A 21,403-nucleotide genomic window follows, 5' to 3' on the forward strand; every position below is an offset into this window, starting at 1 on the left:
TGTTCTTGACAGATGTGGCATGTTCCCTGACGTGGAGGATGTCAAGACTGTCACCCTTATTAAGTATGTGTACCCTTTTGTGTGTGTATGTCATTAGAAGTTTAAACTCTTATGTTAGTTTATTTATGCAGTCCCTTAATGGATAAGTCGAAATTGTTTGGAAACAATTCTCGAAATATCCAAGAAAATGGACGAAAATAGAAAATCCACTAACAACAAGAATTACAAGAAATTTCACGAAATTCCAGGAATTTAAACCTACAACAAAGGTTTGATAAACCTGGAATACAAGGGACGGGGAGAACGGACTTTTGGGGTAGTTGTAAGTACGAGTCGAGTTGCCTCTGTCCTTAAAACCTTATTTATCGCCTCCCGGGGTGCTGGAGCGTTGCGGTCTAGGTTTCCCAGGATAAAACGTACTACGATCCGCCGTTTGAGCACACAAACTTGGATCCGGCAAACGAGAACGTGGGATGAATACAGGTGGCTACAACGAAAGAGGAGCAGAGTTTCGAGGTGAAAATGATTTTCGTGCGTGTAAATCTCCTGCTCAACCTGGAAATATATAGTAGAGGAAAGGATTAATGGCATTCAACATGGCATTCATTTTTGGCCTTGTAACCTTCTCCCACTAACTAGGCTTTAATCTCCCATTAACTCCCTATTTAACCACCACTAACAAGAGTTTAATCCTAGATGTTATTATCAGAATAAATACGAAATAAATTCTGTAACATCTTGGATTGGTCTCCTGAACAGTCATGGTGGAAGGAGAAAAGTTGTTCCAGATTATAGCCTCTGAGAGGTTACTTTAGTTGCGCACAGTACGCCGTCCGCTAGACATCGAGAGATACCGCTAACGCGCGCTACTATCGCGACGCGAGAGATACCGCTAACGCGCGCTACTATCGCGACGCGAGAGATACCGCTAACGCGCGCTACTATCGCGACGCAACTATCGTTCGAGACATGCGGAGACATCGCTGATGTCTCGAACCCAGGCGCGAGACTGATGTCTCGAAGTTGAGACATCACTTATGTCTCGACCCTGCCTAGCCTCGAGACACTGATGTCTCGAGCGCTGCGGCTCGGCCATGCCGCGAGACCACGTCTCGCGCGCTGCTGCGCACCTTCGATAGGTCGCAGGCAGTGGTATAAGATGGAAAAATCGCTCGGAGTTTTGGCATAACTTAGCCCGCGCACATGAGTTCAAGCCTTTCGAAGGCATTTTGGGATTTGATTTGCACCCCCCCCCAGCCCCCTGCGCGCGAGAGAGAGCCTCTATGCCATACAAGTCAATATGCTTAGAAAAGCCTCTTCTATATATAGTGGGTGAAATCCTCTTCCCAAACCAATGTGGGACAAATGCTTTTCCTTAAAGCTTTTCCCACAATTTTCCATCTCAATGGGTCTACTTTGAGAACCAATTTCTCATTCACCCATTATCCATTTTGAGCGTATAATATATCGATCTCTTCGTCTCACTACGAAGAATCCGAATCCACTTTAATCCGACCCAAATCGGATGTGGACCCTACATATATTTATACCACAAAATGGCCACTTAAAATGCCATTTATTGCCATTTTTTCCAACAATCCCCCACATGAATGAAAATTGTTTTCGGGATAATTTTGGAAAACGGAAACAACTGTGTTCAACGATTGATTCCTGCATAGCAGAGGTAGGTTTAACCCTTTGAACCTTGCCTTGTGAGATCTATATACCCTACTAGCTGTACGGTAGAACGCGATGTCTTTGAACCGACTGCCGTTTGTGTAGACATTGAAAAATCTCACACAGGAACCTTCCAACCACGTCCTGTTCTCATGACTGTGCCCATTTTGGTCGTGGGACACCTGTCTGGTTCTGCAAGAGTTTCTAAAGAATTGAGCCCAGTTCAATTCTCCTTTGAAGCGACCCACACTTCTCTCTCACATAGGTGATTCTTTCTCGAGTTTCCCGTAACTCAACACATGTTAATTGACTTTGCGCACTTAGCACAAATCAATTCAACAATCGAATCATTAAAGCACTAATGTGCTAGCCTCGATCGGGAGTCACTATTTTAACGAGGAGTGGTAGGGATCGGAGACCCCCACAGTGACGCGCTCATTCCGTAATTTAGTTGTCCCATTGAACATAGGTGCCAGCTAGGTTAGGTATCCACTATGGAATTTTATATACCAAGGGCTTTAGACCCATTGCTCGTATCAATTTCTCAACAACCAAAGGTTACCCTTTAGGTTAGCAGCCGCTACGTTGTCCTCTGACCTTATAATCAACAGAGACAACTCCCGTTGCGAGAAATTGTTTAATGGTATTATGTCTATGACTTATAAGTCTAGACTACCATACAACTCCATACTCAACCAATTTTTGGATTGAATATCGCAAAACAATAACATTGGAGGTATGAGTTTTCCCAACTCGGGAACATTCTCAACACGAATGGCATTACCATTCAACCTCTCGAGACACATGTGTCCTAAGGTTTTCCAGATTCCAACAAGGATCTAGCTATCACGAGAATTTCCACTTTTTGACTGACTATCTCGGCTCACATCAACCATGTAGCCACTCATGGACTTAACGTCCTTTAGATATCCGGTTAAGGTGCTATACTTTCCAAGTATGGCTGGATATCACACGTAGTACAATCCAAAATTATAAGTATACCATATGTATCTCATAATTTTCCACTATTGCCTTCTAGTGCGTAGCACTAGGGTTACTCGTATCACTACAGAGTTTATAAACCGCAAGGCAATATTTGGCCAAATACAACACTTAGATACAATTAAACTTACCAAAATTGGAGTGTATTCTCATCGAGAAGTACAATCTTTAAGATTTTTGGATAGTTAGTATCTAATGTTGTCCAAGCCACTTGATTATCATCCTTTTGCAAGGAATTAATCAACACAATGAAATTGGCTTCACCCGAGACCAACATGTCCTCTCATGATTTTAATCCCGAAGATTTAAATCCGCCAATATAATATCTTTCATGTCAAATTTCCAATTTAACATGATCCTGGTAGACTTGATCACTCGATCGTTTCTACCCACGATGAGTTTATCGTGTATAAACATATAGTAACGCCATCGTCTATTGTATGCCATACATAGATTTTTTGTCACTTTGTTTATACTAAACTCGTTGGTTTATCATTGTATGATCAAACATCACGTGCCGGTATTTCAGGCTTATTGTTTTTACCATACAAGGATTTTACTAAGCTACCCACTTTCTTTCATAGTATGGAACCAACAAAGAGCCCTTAGGCTGTTCCTTGACTATAAAGAAATGGTTATTCAATCCACTTGATGAACTTCCAAATCCCATACCGTGGTTTAAGGCAAGTATGATTCTTGTGGATTTTTATTCTCACACGAGAGAATGCACATTAAAGTAATCAAGACACTCGCAAGTAATTTTCAATTACTGGCCTGTCCTTATACTTCAATGAAATTAACTGATTTTATCTTCCAACCCGATGATCCACCTAGGATCCAAAGGTTTTACAACCTGGAAGAAGAGTAACCAGTTCCGAAGTATGATTCTCTAAGACAGAATCTACTTCACCTTATAGCATCTTTTTGGTACAAAACCAATTTGCACCCTTCGAACCAGCCCATCACTGATCAGGAGATTAATTCTTAGAATTTGTATTGGATTTAACTTTGAAGTTAATTCCATAATGTTCATAATTATTCCCTTAATAGCTTGGCCGGTCACGAGAGGTGACTTTGTCCAATCACGAGAGGTAAACTTATTTTACTTCTCATGGACATCCGTAGAAAACACAATTTCTACATCCATACGAGGCTTTATTTTCTAACAAGTCGTGTTAGAAAACTTGATTCAATTTCTAGTAAATAAGTTAGACTATACATATCGCATTCTAACAAGTACGTCAGAAAATCGAACCACATGATTTTTCAATCCTTACCGAATCCATTCCATTTTCTAGTTAACAAGTTAGATTGTGCTCAACACGTTCTAATATGTAAGCCAGAAAATTTGGATTACAGGTTTTTCCAAACCATTACTCACTAGCTACGTCTAGCTCTGAGTTCGGGTTTTAGTTCCTTCAATTGACCTTCTCAGAAAAACCATCTTCTACGAACGATGAATTTCTGATTCGTTATGTTCTTACGTACGTCCGTCCGAGACATGGACTTTGAGTACTAAGAACAAACTACGTCCGTCCGAGACATGGACTTTGAGTACTAAGAACAAACACATTTGGCAAGAGACATGGACTTTGAGTACTAAGAACAAACACATTTGGCAAGCCGCCCCCACATTTCAAGTATCAACAGGATAGCTCAAACCTATCCACACTCGTAATGAACCTTATCGAGTTACTTTGTAGGGACCTTCGTAAAGGTTTTTGCTTGTCCAAAAGACAATTGCCTCACCCCCACATTCTTGAGGTAGGCCCGAACATATCAACGTATTGATAATCGTTTTCGGTAGCATCTTTCGATTGAGGTGAGTCCCCATTATACTCTCAAGTATAATACCAACATAGAAATCATCCGAAGGTGTTTCTTGTTCACCACATCGATCGTTTTTAACCGCATTAATTCAAAAATTAATTTGGTTTCCACTTTTATTATTATAAAGAATAATAAACTGCAACGGTGATCCTGAAAGCAATAAACAACTTCTTCTCGCAAGGTATAGGCAGTGTCAAACTGCCCCTCACAACCACGAGAGGTGAAGGGGGTAGCAACCTTCTGCAAGGTGCAGTTAAACCCCACGAGAGGTGATTGAATTACCTCTTCTCGGAAGACTAACACTCTTCCATATGCTTTCGTCTCAAATGATTGTGTCAACCATTTCAACGCCCACTAGCTTGAGCTTTAATTCCATCTTTAATCCCGTTAAACACTACGATTAGTGTCTTAACTAATGGATTAATCTTGGTATTAAACAAGCCGTTTTGACGTTAGTGCCCTAGTGCACTGTCCTAGTGAATTCAATTAGCCCTTAAAGCGCTAATAATACACTAGTCCGTTAGTGTACGAACACTATCACGTTGGTACGTTAGCGGTGTATCAAACCCACTCACTCAGTACTAGATACATTTTCCGTTAAGCTATTAAGCTTTAACCAAATGTAAATAGATACTACAGCGTACCGAATTGCTAAATAAATAGCAACGAATTGAGCGTTTCCGTTAGTACTACAACATTAGCACTTAAGCTCAATTCAACAGATTATTGACCCAACATTTCATCATTTGTCTCAAAATAATTTCACACTAGTAAAATTAGGAATTTTTGATCAAGTTAATTATAACACAATTAACGAGATCAAATCAACCAAAATTCCAACTAGTTGAATCAAACCATTATAATCGCATTAAGAATATCACTTAAAAATATTCGAAACAATTGAGCCGAAGTGCTCACGATTATAAGGTTATTTCAATTTTTGACAATTGATTTTCCCATGAAATCTATAACCGAGGTTCGTTACGTGATTTCAATCATGTAACACACGAGTTACATTTTGTTGGTCATTAGCCATATTAGCATTTCTCAAACAAATGCTACACACATGCACAAAGCATATAAAATATTGAATCATACATCAAAATTATTTCATAAAATAATATGCATGTATATCGTGATTCAATATCTCTCAATGGAACATACATATTTTTAAAGCAATAAAAATATTACATGGATACTACTACAAATTTATTCGAATAAATTCAACTAGATAGAAGATTACAATGGAAATAAAACTTCCTAATCCCTATCTCGTAGTAGTCCATCACACCGTGTGCCTTATTCCATTTGTTCAGCAGTCCACTCCCTCGGGGTGGTCTCATCACAGCACATCGGAATCCCGGTTGTGACCTTCACTCGTCCAACCATTCATCGTACCCATTAATCCTAGCAAAGTTGTCTTCAACCTTTTCACCAGGATGACGGTTCGCATCGTAGTGACCTTTCACCTTCCTCACATAAACTAGTTCAGGTTTAAGCTTTCGCTTAGCCTTCCCTCGATTATGATCGAAGTCATTGGTCACACTACCACAGTCCTCGGACCATGTAGTAATCACACCACTGGATCCTCCATGGCTATTAGCCAATCCAATTGGTACCGGGGGTACCTGCATCGTAGGAACATTTTCCGTGATGCCCACACTGTTCCGTGAACCAACGTTCACCGGTGCTTGGGAATGTGCAACAACGTTGCCGTTCCCTCCATTGTTGTTTGTAACAACATCATTACCGTTCTCGTCCCCGTTAACAAACAAGGGCAAAGCTGGATTTTCCATTTCTCCGTGGTATTCGAGACTAGAAAAGAGTAAATAAGGTTTTAAGATTGTTTGGAAACAATTCTCGAAATACCCAAGAAAATGGACGAAAATAGAAAATCCACTAACAACAAGAATTACAAGAAATTCCACGAAATTCCAGGAATTTAAACCTACAACAAAGGTTTGATAAACCTGGAATACAAGGGACGGGGAGAACGGACTTTTGGGGTAGTTGTAAGTACGAGTCGAGTTGCCTCTGTCCTTAAAACCTTATTTACCGCCTCCCGGGGTGCTGGAGCGTTGTGGTCTAGGTTTCCCAAGATAAAACGTACTACGATCCGCCGAACGTGGGATGAACACAGGTGGCTAGAACGAAGGAGGAGTAGAGTTTTCGTGCGTGTAAATCTCCTGCTCAACCTGGAAATATATAGTAGAGTATAGTAGAGGAAAGGAGGAGTAGAGTTTTCGTTCCCCAATTTCCGGACGACATTCGTGCCCGCAGGTGCCGGCGCACATGAGTTCAAGCCTTTCGAACTCATTTTGGGATTTGATTTGCACCCCCCTGCGCGCGAGAGAGAGCCTCTATGCCATACAAGTCAATATGCTTAGAAAAGCCTCTTGTATATATAGTGGGTGAAATCCTTTTCCCAAACCAATGTGGGACAAATGCTTTTCCTTAAAGCTTTTCCCACAATTTTCCATCTCAATGGGTCTACTTTGAGAACCAATTTCTCATTCACACATTATCCATTTTGAGCGTATAATGGCCCATACATATATTTATACCACAAAATCGGATGTGGACCCTACATATATTTATACCACAAAATGGCCACTTAAAATGCCATTTATTGCCATTTTTTCCAACAGAAATTTGACTCGATTAGTTTTTCATTGATCCGACTCGACATGTCTTACGGATAAAGATCCATTAGGCGGTCTCACACAAGTGTGACCCATGATAAAAAAAAAACATGAAGATTTATAAGACATTAGACTTTTATTTAGACCATTTTCAATCCAAAATAGTAATGTGTTTTTAACAATTAGCTTATCGAGTTAGTTGATAGCTGATAGTTAATCAATTTAATTAATAGCAAATTGGGTTAGTTGGTTCGACCAACTGATAGTATGATAGTATTAGCTAGTCGTACAAATGTGTTTTGTAAATTAGTTGTTTACTATTAGCTGATTATATGTAAAATGACCTTTAAATGTATGAATGTATTGTGTTATTTTAAGTTTTAAATATATTAGGAGGTATACATTCTTAATATTGATAAATGATTCTAAAATTTGAGTCACTAATTTTCTAGAAACATACGTGTATTATTTTTATTTATATCATAATTGAATTATTTTTTATTTTAAATATTTAAAATGATTTTATAGTAAAAATTTATTATTATTATTATTATTATTATTATTATTATTATTATTATTATTATTATTATTATTATTATTATTATTACTACTACTACTACTATTACTATTACTATTATTATCAAATGCCTAAACTGACAAACCACCACTACAAAAACACACAAAAATAGCGACGGACTGATTCCGTCGCTAAAGTGATTAGCGACGAAAATAGTCGTCGCTAAAAAGCGCGTCGCTAGAACTTAACGACGCAATTTTATTCCGTCGCTAAAGTTAGCGACGAATTTTTCCGTCGCTAGTTTTCTTTCTACGACGATTTGATGACAAAATTTATGAGAGAATAACGACGGAATATTCCGAAAACAATCCGTCGCTAGTTTTCTTTCTATGCTATTATTATTATTATTATTCAAATAATGTATATTCAATATACAAATAATTTACTTTTAGTATATTAAAAATGTATATTGTATTCAGAAAAAATTACATTATTTGAGTTTTGAATGTACATTATTTTGTATAATGTAAATTTAATACACGAATAATGTACTTTAAATATATTAAGAATGTATTTTTGTTATGGTCCACATAATAATTTGTCAATTTTTGAGAATGAAGATGACTTCTTTATTGGATTAACTTATTTCTTGAATTGGGTTGGTAGTATTTTCCATTAATCATGTGTTTTGAGTTTTGGGAAAACTTTGGTATATCTCTGAGGAAGAAGATATATATAGGATAATTTTTGCCTAAGAAGAAATTGGAATCAGCTGATTTAGAAATTCTCCAAGTCTTCAACAAGGGTATAAAAGTGAAAACAACAAGAAAAAGTGAAATGTTAATCACTGAAACCTTTGCTTTTAGTTTGTGGATTATTAATTGTAAAATAGCAAATGAATGGAAACTAGCTAGGCATGCGTTTGAAATAAGAAAAAACAACAATTGGGAACAGCTCTGATATGATTCAAAGTGGGGTGTGGAATCTTAACTATTCACTTACCAGCCTTATTATCACCCATCATTTCCTATACTTTTTGTTTGTTTTATAGGCTATACAGTCCATTTCACTGTTCACTGTATGTAACTGGACAATTCAAGTACAAGTACCAATAAACCACCCTTTTTTGTTTTTATTTTACTCTGTAACTTTTTACATTGCATGCAGTTCACCCGTGACTTCAAGTACCAATAAACCACCTTTTTTTTTTTTTTTTCTGTAACTTTTTACATGTAGTTCACCCGTGAGTCTGTGACTTGGGCTGTAGTAGGGGAATTTAATTTGTTTGAAAAGATGGGAAAATAGCCTCTACTACTGAACTTTGTTCGGACAGGACATATGTATGCATATATATAAAACACTCTCATTATTAGAGTCTTCAAACTCTCTTTCTCAAATTCTCAATTTCTCCAAACTGTTCAACACTCAGCTCTCGTTATTCCCACTCTCTACTGCTCTGAAACTCTCCACACTCTCTAATCTTTGAACTGACCCAATGCCGCAAAAAAGGGGTAAGATTTGACCGTATATCTTATCCATCTCTAGATTTTCTTTTGCTGTTTTTCTTGTTTTTCTCAGGAGATCTAGAGTTTGCAGGCCTTTGCATTTTGATTTTTTGTTTTTGTTTTCTTGTTCGTATTTTTACTGTTTGGCTTTCTTTGAATCCAGGTTCTTGTAAATATTTCTACAATTTCAAGGATGTGGTTAGACTAAAAAGAATTTTGGAAGGAATTGGTATTCACGATCGCAATTTCTTTGTATAATTTAAGGTAAGTTATAGTTTTATATAATTTATATTGGTTTAATGAATTTATGATGTTTAAATATAGCATTTAAAAAAAATTATATAATTTATATTGGTTTAATGAATTTATGATGTTTAAATATAGCATTTAAAAAAAAATTGAACTCATTACATTTTAAAAATACTTTCCTGCGCGCATTAATGTTATTTAGTGTGAAAACATTTTCAATCACAATAGTTATGAGACAGACTTGAGTTTGAAACTTTGAAAAATTGACATAAATGGATACTTTAGATATTGTAGAAAGAAATGGGTAACTTTTTAAATTTGGACAAAACTAAATCATAACCCCGAATGGGGTTGATTTTGACGCTAAGCTAGATCCCAAAATATCCTTTCATGGGAATGGATCCCAAAGAGAAAAAACCATCCCTGCGCAGATCGTCTATTGTAAAAGACAGACGGTCTGCGGCAGGCCGTTTTTCAGGGCCCTTTCCCCGATAGAGGCTAATTTTAACTTTAGATCCCACAATGTTGTGCATGGGTTTTGGACACAAAAAGGATAAAGTGACATTCGGGAGTACATCTTTTCCTGGGTCATTTTTTCAAATGCCGAGAAATGGAATGCAATGGACAAAAACATGGACGTTTAGAAACTTGGACAAGAATATCAATATTTGCATAAAAAATTATTAAATGTTTACATACATTTTCTCTCTCTTCTGATGTATTGCGGCTGTCGTATACCATTGTATATATACATTTATCACCATATACTGTATAGTACATACCCAACTTAAAATAAAACATCTCATGTGGCCATGTGACGTGGCTGAGTGTTTGGAATCTTTTTTGTATAACTAGTGCTTGGAAATTGGAATGGCCTAGAAGACTGCATCAAAGAGTGAAGGCTTTGGACTACTTTTTAGAAAGAAAGAAGACTTCATCGAGATTGATTATTTTTTTTTTAGATTTAGTATTTATTAATTTTAAAATATATGTATATTTGAAAAAAAAAACAATGTTAACGCATTGAAACTTGAAAGCCAGAAAAAAAAAAACAATGTTAACGCATTGAAACTTGAAAGCCAGACCCATCCTCAGGGAAAACAAATATTTGAGCTTGTAGTCAAGTGTTTGGAAAAGAGAATATATTCACGAAGCTTTATCTGCATATGCTTACTCTGAAATGTATTGGAATATATTCCTTTTTATGTAATAACAACACATCAAGTCATACAACAACGCATTTAAACTTACACAACTCTGCATTTATACCATACAGTAACAAATTCAATTCCTCAACCACTAAACCTATTCAAATCTCCAAACCATTCAATTACTAAACTTACTCAATCGAATATTGAATCCAACTTCTTCTTCAAGAGCTTGCAGAATATGACGGGTATGTGCAAATTTCTGTAAATTACTTTTATATAAATCCTAATAATGTATCTATACTACTTACCACATTAATATTTTGCAATGTAGATGCTGCAGACTATGTTATTGTTTCAGTATATTGGGGTGGCGAGGTAATTGATAGTGAAACCAGATGTCAAATTGGTTACACAATACCTCCGCAGAGATTGGTGTACGTATATCGTTATTCCTCATTTTCTGATGTGATTCTCGTTATACGCAATGCAATGGGGGAATCTCCTCACACAATATTAGAGTTAACTGCTAGATTGTTAGTTTACACAGAACAACAAGGTTTATTCCACAAGCAATACCCTATTGTTAGTGATGACTCATGGCTTTATTTTGTAAACCAGACGTCACGTTTAGGGGAATTACATGTATATGTTACAGCAACAACGAATTCAAGCTTCATGGGCTTATTAACAGGGTTGACACAATTTTCGGAAGGTGGGAGTGGGAGTTCGAGCTATAATATTTGTAGCTCATCTGAACCATTTGTTGATTTTTCCCATTATGCTCAAACAGAACAAAATTCTGATTCTTCCACTTCCAGTAGCGAGGAGGAGATAGAACCGACTTCTGATCACTCAAATGGTGAAGACGGAAGTCTCTCTCAACAAGTGTTATTGCGAAGAGGTAAAGCTCACATTCCTGATGCCGATATTCCATATTATCATACTAACTTCTCATTTGGACAAGGGTACAAAGAGCATGATGATGACTTTACGCCTTTGTATAGTTCAACAAAAAATGTTTTACAAGTTGGCATGGTATTTGATGGGTATGAGGAATTGAAAAAAGTTGTGTCTTTGCACAATATAGTAGAACGGAAGCAATTCAAATCAGCATTCAAGGACCGCCAATGTTGGAAAGCAATATGTTTGCACAGGACTAGTGGTGAGCAACCATGTTTGTGGTCATTGTCAGCAAGTAAAATGCGTGGCACGAGCACTGAGTGGATCATTAAAAAATTGAATCCTAATCACACTTGTAGGGTGGATTATAGACACGGTGGCGATGATCGCAATTGTACAAGTAAATTCATAAGTGATTTACTCATAGAAAAATTAGTTGTTGATCCTGGGTATAAGGTCAAGAATATCCAAGTAGATGTGAAAGAGAAATATGGGATCACTGTGTTGTACAAGAAAGCTTGGTATGCCCGACAAATAGCGATACAAAAGATTTACGGTGAATGGGATAAGTCATATGATGACTTGCCTAAATATTTGCAATCACTATTGATAGCAAATCCAGGCTCAGTTATTGACTTTCAAACGACAAGGTCAAGTAGGGGTCCTAATTATTGTGAGTTCCAATATGCATTTTGGGCTTTGAAGGCAGCTATTGATGGTTTTCGTTATTGCCTTCCTGTAATTACTATAGATGGTACGCATCTATATGGTAAATACAAAGGGCATTTATTGTTGGCTGTGAGTATGAATGGAAACAAAGAAATTTTTCCATTGGCATACTCAATAGTGGATTCTGAGAACGGCAACAGCTGGACTTGGTTTTTGCAACTACTAGCAACACATGTATTTCCAAACCATGAGTCCATATGCATAATTTTAGATAGGCACCCAGGCATTGATGTCGCATTTAATGTGTTGCCACAACTACACCCGTCACGTGTGCACCGTCGATACTGCCTACGACATCTCCGTAGTAATGTAATGACGAAGTTCAGAAACAAGAGGCTCAAATCACTAATCTGGGAAGCGGGTGCTGCAGTAACAAGATCTGATTACCAGAAGGCAATGAATGCTATAGAGGACCAATGGCCCCAAGCATACCAATACTTGTCCGAAATCCCGAAGCAATCATGGGCATTGTCCTACGACGGTGGTTATAGGTTTGGCATTATGACTACCAATAGCTCAGAATCCTTCAACAATACGTTAAAAGGTTGTCGAATGTTGCCTGTAACGGCTATAGCTCGGCTAACGTTCAACAAGTTAGTTGCTATGTTTTTTAATAGGCGCACTGCAGGGGAGTTAATGCTACAAGCTGGCTTGCGTTGGCCGAAGAATATTTCTAAAGAGATGTCAGCGAGGGAACAATTCAAGCATACTGCCACTGTTAAGCCATATAATCACCAAATTGGTCTTTACGAGGTTGCTGTTGATAGACCCTGCATTTCTCGACCCAATGTAACATTTCATGAACTTAATTTGGAGCAGAAGACATGCACATGTGGTGAATGGGCGGTAGACGGCTTGCCTTGCACGCATGTAATAGCGGCATGTCATTTCAGGAGAAATATTCCAGACTCATTTGTGCCTGCAGTATTTACTTTAGACTATTATAGAATGTGTTATGCAGGTGACCTCTATCATGTGCCAACCGAAGAACATCATCAGAATAGTGGGGTAATTATCCTACCACCCTCAAATGCGCGCCGCAAAAATCACAGAGGACAACAACAAAGAAGTAGGTTTCAAAATGAAATGGACTATGGAAAACGTTGTCGTCGTTGAAGAAATTGTCAGGAAAATGTTGCGTTTTTTTTTTCAATGTTGCATTTTTGTTTCAATGTTGTCAGAATTTTCATGTTGATTTCAATGTTGCGTTTTTTTTTTCAATGTTGCATTTTTGTTTCAATGTTGTCAGAATTTTCATGTTGATTTCAATGTTGCGTTTTTTTTTTTTTTTTGAAAATTTGTTGCATTTTTTTTAATTCACTGGCTATGAATTCAATTTTGATTACAATTGGTTTTTACTATTTCTCCAAAAAAAATCACACATTTACTGGAATATATGCCACACTGCCACAGTACCTATGCCAGCTTATATAAATTATAAAATTAAAAACTATTATATATGCCATAGTACATACACACGTGATACGCCTGCATCCATTTGAATACATACATACGTGATACGCCACATGTAATAGAAGCCACAGTACATACATACGTGAAAAGTGAAAACATCAGCTGTGCATTGATTTGTTTATTTCTTTTTTGAAAAGTATGCATTGGTTTGTTGATATTCTTGTCCACTACTCCATTCCTCGACATTTTTGTCCATGCATTTCATTTCCTCAATAAAGTGAGCTATGCCTCTCTTTTCCTTGTGTGATTTTTTTTTTGAAGGTTAAATTGCATTAATAAACATTAAAAACACTTGCAACAAGGTTCCATGGAATGAAAGGGCATTCCATACAATCTGACATTGTAACCCCTCGGTTTTCCGACAAAGTTAGGGTTCGAAAATATTTTTTTTTTTAAGCTATGACATTTATGAGAAGATCTCTCGGTATTTCAAAAGAATTTTTTTTAGACTAGTTATTAATAAGCTGCGATCTATGTACCGGTCACGAACCGTAAAATTTTAAAGGATGCATATACAGTTCGAATCTTTCCTAGAAGATGGATTATTAAGTATGATACGGTTAAGCCTGAACTTTCTATTTAGTTCAAGTGAAAATTTAAACGGACTGTAAGGGTGAAATTGTTACGGACCTTCGTACCTATAATTCGCGAGATACCGAAAAATTCCCAATTTTAGTGGTTAATGACGGGATTATTTTTAGAATAATTTTGGTGTTAGAATTTTCTCGAATTAAGTTATAATCCTCCGAACCTTTATCTGATTTGATCCCAAACTGGCAAAATAAATTCTACTCTTCAAGATCTACCATGGGGATTTGACAAGTGTCACTCTTAATTACCACATGGTAAATTCATTAATGGAGTGTCATAAGAAGTATGGGATGATCATACTTGTTTCTTAATCTTCAAGCCAACTTCCCATCACACACTCTCTCTCCCTCTCTCTCTCTCCCATTTTCGAAATTTTAGAAGGAAAAAGAAGAGGAAGAAAACCTCATTCTTCTACATTGTGATCCAAGAACTCCCTAGCTTTCTCTTCAACACAAGTGCTCCATAATAGGTAAAAACTTTGGTTTTGTTCGATTAATATGACTAGAATCCTTCCTAGAACTTAAGTTTAAACTAAGGGTTCATTAAAATGTTGTTATTATGGTGATTTTGTTTAGGATCTTCGGTGAAAAGTTTGGAGGAGATCATCACCTTTCTACGGTTCTAAAAATCTACTTGGGAGGTAAGGAATCCCTTAAGTAGGTTTAGTCACTTGAAGGTGAACAAATGCTAGTAAATTATGTGACTAGGAATTTTATGTGAAAATTATGTATTAAGTTTATGGATTTACAAGTTGGCTCAAAAGACTACACTTTGATTTTTGGTAATTTTTATATGCATGTTCATAGTTAATTTATGCATGTATATGTTGTGTTTAAGTCCATATAGGCTTATACTTGTGAAAATAGTGGAAAATCGGGACGTTACAACCCCGTTTTGCTGCCTGAAGTGGGCAGAATCGGATGGACGCGGTCGTGGACGCGCGTCCACCGCGCGTCCACCGTGTATAATATTTCGGCGTCACGGCCGAAAGGCCGCGCGCGTCCGTGGGCGCCCAGATTTCGGCGTCATGCCGAACGTGCGGACGCGGCTCGGACGCACGCGTCCGCCGTGCGTCCGTCACCGCGGACAACCGCGAGTCCGTGCAACGCGGACTCGTTTTCTACCGAACTTTTCCCCGATGTTCTTGCTCCTGAGTGTTATGATGTTTGGAAGGCCTACGGGCAACCGAGTCAATTTTTGAAAGCTCAAATATTATTTTGTAAATTATGTTCATCAATTTGGGGAAAATTTGTGTTTTTAAGAAACAAGTGTGACCCTTGTCACTTGGAAATTTCATGTTGCAAAGTCTTTGACAAATATGTGTATTTTGGAAATATATTTGGATGAGAATGATCGTTTTGAGTCATCACGTGAATGTACTAATTAAACCCAAGGAAAGAGAGAATGTTTTGAAAATCTTAGTTTCTGGCTAGAGTTGTTGAAATGTTTGACTTTACGGGAGACCTGCGGGAGCCGTGGCCCGAAAGTTATTGTAGTGTTCGACTTTACGGGAGGCTTGCGAGCCGGGGCCCTAGAGTTGTTGAAATGTTTGACTTTACGGGAGGCCTGCGGGAGCCGTGGCCCGAAAGTTATTGTAATGTTCGACTTTACGGGAGGCTTGCGAGCCGGGGCCCTAGAGTTGTTGAAATGTTTGACTTTACGGGAGGCCTGCGGGAGCCGTGGCCCGAAAGTTATTGTAATGTTCGACTTTACGGGAGGCTTGCGAGCCGGGGCCCTAAAGTTGTTGAAACGTTTGACTTCACGGGAGGCCTGCGGGAGCCGTGGCCCGGAAGTTATTGAAATGTTTGACTTTGCGGGAGGCTTGTGAGCCATGGCCCCAAAGTTATTGAGATGTTGACCTGCGGGAGGCATGAGTGCCGCGGCCCGAGGTACTTGAAAATATTCCAAGTATGCCTTACACTTATCCAGGGGTAAACTAAGTAAAATTTTACTAACTATAAAAATCTAGTTACTCCGTAACTAGATCGCAGAATAAAATGTCATGGGTTGTGAACAATAAAGAGTGTGTGTTGTTAAACTCACTTTTTGAATTAAATGATGGAATTCTCAGAAATGAAAGTATTATATGCTGATGTCTCTCATATACTATGCTATACTTTCTTTTGTTGATAATCTGATTGCAGGTAGATTGCAACTGATGGGTAAAGTTTACGGTTCTGAGTATTATGTTGTTTTGAAACCTTTGTTTACTTTCGAGTGACAATGGATTTCCTTACTTAGCCGTCGTGCTAACTACACTTCATTGTGTCCTTTATCAGATGGAATCTAGTGTGGGCTCATGCAGCCCAGCGGACTCCGATCCATCGGAGTTTGAGTTTCTGGTCTTAGATTACGATAACTACGGACAGTATATACTTAATGGTGACCCGTATGCACCCGGCTATGCTCCAGACCCTCCAGTCCTGACTTGTACTCCCGATCCTGCTCCCACTTCTGTCTCACCAACGGTACCGGTTTGGTCACCTACCCCTGTCGAACCGTTGTGTCCTTTTGACATCATCCAGGCTAGTTATGGGTTTTATCCCATAGAGGTCTTACCCGATAGTGATCCCCTCGAGTTTGTTGTTCGCTATCCCTACCCGTGGGACCCGAGTCCCCCAGATTATCACGAGGAGTGGATGATGTATATCAATACTTGCAAGTTTCTGGACCACCATCACCTGGTTCGAGGGTGAGTGGCACGTCGTTTGGGGTACCTACACTGGCCCGGTGTACCACTCGTTAGACTAGGTAGTGTCTAGGGTGGGGAGTCAAGTCTGATCTTTTGTGTATATATATATCTTTTGTAGCTATGCCAGTTCTGGAATGACTAGTAAAGTCGGGTCTAGTTCAACTCTTTTTATGGGCTGTAATTAAAACCTTGGTACATTTTGGTAGCTAGTTTAGCTACACTTTTGTCGATGCTATAAAAAGGCATATTAAGTTGATGGTTATGTTGATATAGTGCAGTTTCCTTATCCTTAGCCTGTGCATCTAGAACGAATCCTATCTGAATGTGAATGGGTTTAGTCTAGATGTGGCGGTAACTACTCTGGTTGTTCGGTGTAGCTGAGCCGGGGTGTTACAGACATAGAATCAAATATTCTAGCTAAGCTAATGAAATTTGAATTCGCAGATTGTGTTACATAAAACAAGTTTTGATTCTTCAAGGTCTTGCATACCACCTGAGACTTTATCATCATATTGAAGTCCATTGACACTTTGTCATCTTCTACGCCCAGGATGAGTTTCACATAATCCAAGACCCAAATTATCATGATGCACTCCAGAAAAACGAACCTCGTTACAAGAACGAGAGGGAAAAACTCGTATAAAACGAGAGAAAAGATACTGCAAAAAGCAGAGGAATACAAATACAAAGGAAAACAATACTTATTCGAAGACAAACACATAAAAGAGGAAAGATAAGATGGGTGAAGACAAAAGTTTAGGAACTCGATACACGCTAGTTTCGAGGCCACCAAACTTAAAGTCAAAACCTATCACCTAGGCAATATAAAATATATATATATATATATATATATATATATATATATATATATATATATTATTTTATTTTATTAAAAACAGAAAAACAGGGAAAAAGGCACGGGAGAAACGTAGGTGTTGTGGTTGACGGCGGCAGGTCTGAGATCTGCGAAGGAGAGGGATTGAGCAGCTGCGGTGGGGAAGAAGATGCAATGGTAGAAGGGCGAAGAAGCTTGTTTCGGTGTGGAAGGCGGATGAGCCACTGCGGTGGTGGAAAGCGGAGTAGCTATTGGGAGGAGCGTAGAGGTGCGGTGGTGGAAGACGGCGGTGAATGGAGGAGGGGAAAACTGCTGTAATCGAAGGAGGGCGGTAAATGGTGGCAAGTCCGAGATCTGTGAAGGAGAATGTAAGGGCTGCTGCAATGATGATGGCGGAGGTGCGGTGAGGGTGGATGGGAGAGTCAAAGAGCGCGGGAGAACAAGTATGAGAAGTGTCGGCGCTGCCTCCACTTAACTAGCGGAGGCGGCGACCGCCGGGAAGAAAACAGAGAAACCGGATGTGCAGAATGGTTAGAGAGAAGGAGGAGAAAAAGTAGAGAGAAGTTTTGTTTTTAGGCGCTTTGAGTTGTTTTGTTTTTTTGGGACTTTGACTTTGACTTTTTTTTTTTTGACTTTGAGTTTTTAATTATTAATTAGATATGATTATGGACAGATTTTTTTTTGCTGTGCATTATTGAAATGAATCGAGAACCATGACAATAATGATTAGACATGATTTTGAATATATTTATAATTATTGATAGATGATTAATAATTTAGTAACTTATTTAAAAAGATAAAAAATTATTAAATAATAATAATGATAAACATAAATTGATGAAAACTTCATCCGGTGTTATTTAAACGGTTAAGTTCCGGGTGCACCCGGGACCAATCGATCCGACCATCTTGACATTTCAACCTTCGCACCGTAGTAGGGCAATATGGACGGATCCGCACTATGAGGGTAACATGCGGCTGGCTCGCTACGATACCGTGACTAATTGCGAGGCTATTAGCGATCCACGAGTGGCGGAATATCTCCGTACAGCAGGTTTCTACGGAGTATCGCAGATGCCACGGATAAAACTAGACCATGCCCTTATTATTGCCCTTATAGAGCGGTGGAGACCAGAGGTCCATGGCTTTCACATGCCCTTCAGTGAAGTAGGAATAACACTTCAAGATATTGAAGTGTTATTCGGGCTCAAGGTCGACGGCCTTCCAGTGACCGGCAATGACTCGAGTACTGACGGTACAATTGCGCAATTATGTGTTGAGTTATTTGGATTTAACTCTTGGGCTGAATTCAGGACAGGTACCCGGATGCAAAGTTCCTCCTTTCCAGAGGCACCCCGGCTAATCGCACACAGCACTGACGAACAGGTGTTGTTGGCAACGCATCGGTTAATTTTTCAATTAATGAATGGACTTTTATTCCCTGACACATCCAGAAACAAATATAGATTGTTTTTGTTAGGTTATCTTAGAGACTTGGCTGTTTGTAGCCAATACAGCTGGGGTTCGGCTGTATTGGCATATGTGTACAGGGCTTTGTGTAGAGCCGCGAGATTCGGAACTGCTACTGCTGGCGGTTGTTTACTTCTTGTGCAGATATGGGCATGGGAGAGGCTGCCCATGGTAAGACCACGTAATGTTTTGCCAACTGCACAGTTGGGCGATATGTCTCTTGCATATAGGTAACTATCTTTACTGTGACTACAAAAGTTTATTTTCGGCCTGTATGTTTTTTTGATTGTATTTCCATATAATGTAGGTGGGTGTGTCCACACTCATGGGTCACAATACCTAACCACACAGTAAGAACATACCGCGATCAACTAGATAGCACTTCAGAAGGGAGAGTAAGTTCGTTTAACGCTAGCAAATTGTTATTTACGATTATATAAAATATTTTAACACCTATTCTTTTTTTTTTTCTGCAGTTTGTCTTCACTCCCTACGATGACTTTTTGAACCACCTCCCGTTGTACTGCAAGGCCGGGGCCGGTATATGGACAACTCATGTGCCGCTCATTTTCTACCACGTCATTAAGCACCATTACCCAGAGCGGTTTTGTAGGAAGTTTCGTGCCTTGCAAGATGTACCTCCGCCGGTGCAGTACTCGCAACGATTGCACGACATGAACCAGCGTGGGAAAACAGGCACCGACTGGGCCCTAAAACATGACCAGTATGTAACTAACTGGAACGAGCGTCAGTGGAATCTAGTGGATATGAATTTGACTGCTGGTCCACAGGCCACTGACAACTAGCGCGCTTGGTACTACTTGCATGGCCGTCGAGTCATCGGTAACCCCATGCATCAGCACGATGTGGGTTATGTGCAGTGTGCATCATCACTAAACCAGGCGGTTAGTATTTTACTTTCATATTTTGCATTACAAGATGATTAGTTTTAGTTTGTGATTGAAAATGTTTTTAATTGTTCTCAATACAACTTTGATGTAGATACATGCTCTTCACTGGATGAACATCCGCGGGACTACAGCTGTCAACAATCCCGATGAATACCACATTGCAGCCTTAATGGAATTGAATGATATCTCGTGGTTGGCATTGATGGGCAGCGACTATGAGTACTTGATGTACATCACGCCTGAAGTTCTACAAAATGCTACCATGCCGGATGAGCCAATACGAGACCACGAGACCACATTCTGGAACTTCAAATCAAACGTGCAATTGTGTTGTGCTAATTTCTGAATTAATTAATGCGCTTTATTATTAATTTCTGTATTATTTAATTTGTTTACATAGTTTGTTATTGTTATTGGATCCTGTGAGTTTGGACTTTACAATTCCTGTCACACTGCATAGGATTTAGACCACAAGTTAATAACGTTGTCGGATGCACGCACATAATATTGGAAATAGATAAGGTTTTTCGACGTGTACATGAAAACTATTTTTAGAAATGTTAACAACGTGACACAGTGAATTGCAAAAAAAAAAAAATGGACTCATCATCTCTTATAATATGTGAAAAAGCAAAAAAATCTAAATTATAAAAAACAAAGCCGTGATTTTTTGGGTAGATAATTGTATTAATAAAAGCAAAAAAAAAAAAAACGGACTCATTATCTCTTATAATATGTGAACAAGCAAAAAAATCTAAATTATAAAAAACAAAGCCGTGCTATTTTTCTTTGCAACTGAAAAATAGACTCAAGGAGTCCATCTTTACTTAAAGTAAAGATGGAAGTAAAGATGGACTCCAGCATGCCACTTTACCTTGGTCAGTATCCAATAACCATGCAACACTTTTTTGGGATCCACTGTCAATAAATTGCTCCGTCGAGGTTATGACTTCGTTTTTCACGGGTGCTTTCCCCGAGAGGGTATGATCTGAACATTGGATCCACGAATGTCGTGCATGGGAAGTGGTTCCCAAAACAGGGTAAAGTGGCATCCTTGAGTCCGACTTTGCTTTAAAGAAAGTCGGACTTAGGGAGTCCGTTTTTCCCTGCCTATAATTCACCGGAGACTCTTTTTTTTTTTTTTTGGACTTTGACTTTGAGTTGTTTTTTTTTTTTGGACTTTGACTTTGAGTTGTTTTTTTTTTTTTTGGACTTTGAGTTTTTAATTA

At 38.6% G+C, this 21,403-nt stretch overlaps 1 long non-coding RNA gene across 1 annotated transcript; it reads left to right on the top strand.

Annotated features, from left to right (window-relative positions):
- The first annotated feature begins 9,070 nt into the window (after positions 1-9,070).
- Positions 9,071-10,431, top strand: LOC116010009. The gene is made up of 3 exons (XR_004096883.1): positions 9,071-9,179; positions 9,337-9,437; positions 10,278-10,431. It is a non-coding gene; the product is annotated as an uncharacterized LOC116010009 (long non-coding RNA).
- Positions 10,432-21,403: the final 10,972 nt, after the last annotated feature.

Source organism: Ipomoea triloba, chromosome 2, assembly GCF_003576645.1.
Source record: "Ipomoea triloba cultivar NCNSP0323 chromosome 2, ASM357664v1".
NCBI lineage: Eukaryota > Viridiplantae > Streptophyta > Magnoliopsida > Solanales > Convolvulaceae > Ipomoea > Ipomoea triloba.